Below are 2855 nucleotides of genomic sequence, written 5' to 3'. Positions count from 1 at the left end.
AATATGCATCACTTACCTTTTTGGATGAACGCAGCTCATAATCTTGAGGAATACTACCACGCAGATGTTCAGGAACTTCTAACAGGTATGCCTCTTTTCCAACAGGTATGCCTCTTTTCCAACTGTGACATAAGTAATCTGTAAAATAGGTCATGTAATGAGAGAACATGTTATTTACTGAAACAAATTAAGAGAAGACTAATATTTAAGGACAGGATCTTACTGATGTGTCCCCTAGTAATTTCTGTTGTTCCTTCAGGTGTCTAGCCAAACTAGATTCAACCTCTTTAACTCTTTCACAAGCAGAATCATACTCCACATCGACACTTTCATGAGGTATTTTACGTCCAGAATTGTTGGCTTCTACCCAATCAAAGGCACTCTTAAAATGTTTAAGAATTGGAAGGATGTCTGGAAGACCTTTACCTACAATTACATAACAAAATAAGATTTCAAACTACAATCTTACAAAAACAATAAAAGAACAACAAACTGAAAAGTACCAGGTGTTAATAAATGATTTGTGATGTTTTGAATAAATGAGTAGGAAAATACAATAAAGCCCTTGGTGGCTTAAAGTGTAGGTATAAATGAATGAGGGGTAGTGTAGTAATTCAACAAAACTTGATAAATATAAATAGAAAATAAAAATAAAAATAAAAAAGGTATAAATGAATGAGGGGTAGTGTAGTAATTCAACAAAACTTGATAAATATAAATAGAAAGTAAAAAAAATAAAATAAAATAAATGATCTGAAATTGAGAGAAAATCGGCAAGAGAGAGAAGGGAGAAAGAAGAAGAAGAGAAAAGAGGGAAATTAGAAGAAAAATAGAAAGGCGTTGAAGGAAATAAGTTTAAAGGTAAGATTATATATAAATATGTGTTGATTAAGTTTTAATTTTGGTTTTGATAAATGTTAGGGTTTTGAAAATTTGTATTTTGGGTTAATTGATGAATTAAGTTGAATGTTATGGGTTGATTGTTGTGGGTAATGGATTGTTAAGTTGAATTTGAGAGATTATAGATAAAAATGATGATTTTGAGTTATGTTTTTGTTTGAATGGTGAAATTATGTTAGAAATAAGGAAAGAACAGTGGGTTTCTGTTGAAATTCTGGGTTGGAGGTTGAAGATGACGAAAATTCATTTTGGTCCTTCAATTTGTGGAAATTACAGTTTAGTCCCCAAACTTTGGAAAACTTACAGATTGGTCCCTGGGGCATATTCCGAGATTCTGAACAGAATAAAAGATAAATTATGGGCAGAATTCCTGTATGGTTATGAAATTTTAACACTTTCAATTTGGTCCTTCAATTTGACAAAAATTACCATTTAACCCTAAAAATTTGATAAAATTCCAGAAGGGTCCCTGGAGTATAATGAGATGATCTGGACAGAAATGAGGATTAATTATGGTCAGGATTTCAGTATAGTCATGGATTTGTGATAATTTTAGTTTGGTCCTCCAAATAGATAAAGTTACAATTTGACCCTTAAAAATATAAAAAATTACAGATTAGTCCCTAACTGTAATATTAGATTTTTCAGATGGGTTTGATGAATAATTGAGGGTTAGTTAGTGAAGTATTACCAATTTTATTATTTATTTTATTATGGATTGGATTTTGAGAAAACTATTAATTTGAGGGTTAGTTAGTGAAGTATTACCAATTTTATTATTTGTTTTATTATAAATTAGATTTTGAGAAAAGTGTTAATTTTTTAGTTTTTGGAATATAACTAGTTAGTTCAAAAATATATAGGGTTATGGAATATATCCTTAAATAAGTGTATTAAATAGGTTATATATTCTTTTGAGTCATTCTTGAATATGTTTTCTTTATATTCATATAATCCTGATATTTTACTAGCGGGACATTAGTAGGATTTTCTCCAGTGTCTGCTTTTGACTTTTGTTTGCTTCGAGTCAGGTGAGTGGATAATTTTCCATATGCAAGAGAAATATTATAAATATTTGATTTGTTAATATGAATTGGATCATGCTTCTTGATAATATATATGGTGACTATTATCCTTGTTATGATAAGCATGATCATTTGTTGAATCTGAATTCTTGATATGAACCAGTATGTATTTTGGATTGACTTCTGAATTGATAGCTCCTCATTTGATTGATGTCATGAGTTGAGCCTTGAGATATTAATATGTCTGTTTGAGTATGATTATGACCCTATGGTATGTCAGTCAGAATACCCATGCTAACAGGGTAGTGTTAGTATTTGTGCACATCGTATCTGAACCCTAGTTGGTCGGGAGAGTCACCAACCTGTGTGGACTGATCATCCCACAGTACGGAGCCTCATGCTCATTGCATTTTGATTTTCTGACGATTTTACCATATGATATTCTTGTTATGGCCTATTTGAGAAACCTTTTTATAAGAACCTAAATTCATACTTGTATATATATTTCTCATTATTGTATTATCTCGTGTGTGTATATTGAACGTTATCTACTCACTGAGTTGTTAAACTCACACTCTCATTATTTATCATTTTCAGGCTTATAGCTTGATAGCAGGTCACTTTTGTTGGACCTTCAGAACCTGCTCTTTTGGTTGTAATCCGTGCATTTTCCTTTATGTCTAATTAGTGCTCCAAAACTATAAAATTATAATAACTCTTGTATTAAGACAATTCAATTATATTATGAAATTGATTTTGTTATTAATGTTGCGTTGAACTCTGATTGAGTTACGATAAATTTGTATGTAAGTTTGGGTTCGCATAGGTACGGAACTTTGGAGGGGAACCTTGCCTATATGCCGGTCATGGATCCGGGATTCGGGTCGTGACAATGCCAAACTACAATCTTATGAAAACATTAAAAGAACA

General features: G+C 31.3%; 1 long non-coding RNA gene across 1 annotated transcript; it reads right to left on the bottom strand.

Moving 5' to 3' along the window:
• Nucleotides 1-96: 96 nt before the first annotated feature.
• Nucleotides 97-521, bottom strand: LOC105120203 (uncharacterized). Its single transcript, XR_841270.1, has 3 exons — nt 504-521; nt 224-426; nt 97-138 (listed from the first exon to the last, which is right to left on the bottom strand). It is a non-coding gene; the product is annotated as an uncharacterized LOC105120203 (long non-coding RNA).
• Nucleotides 522-2855: the final 2334 nt, after the last annotated feature.

The sequence above is a fragment of the Populus euphratica genome, unplaced genomic scaffold (genome assembly GCF_000495115.2).
Source record: "Populus euphratica unplaced genomic scaffold, PopEup_1.0 scaffold5412.1, whole genome shotgun sequence".
NCBI classification, from domain to species: Eukaryota; Viridiplantae; Streptophyta; class Magnoliopsida; order Malpighiales; family Salicaceae; genus Populus; species Populus euphratica.
This window is presented reverse-complemented; position numbering and strand designations above follow the sequence as displayed.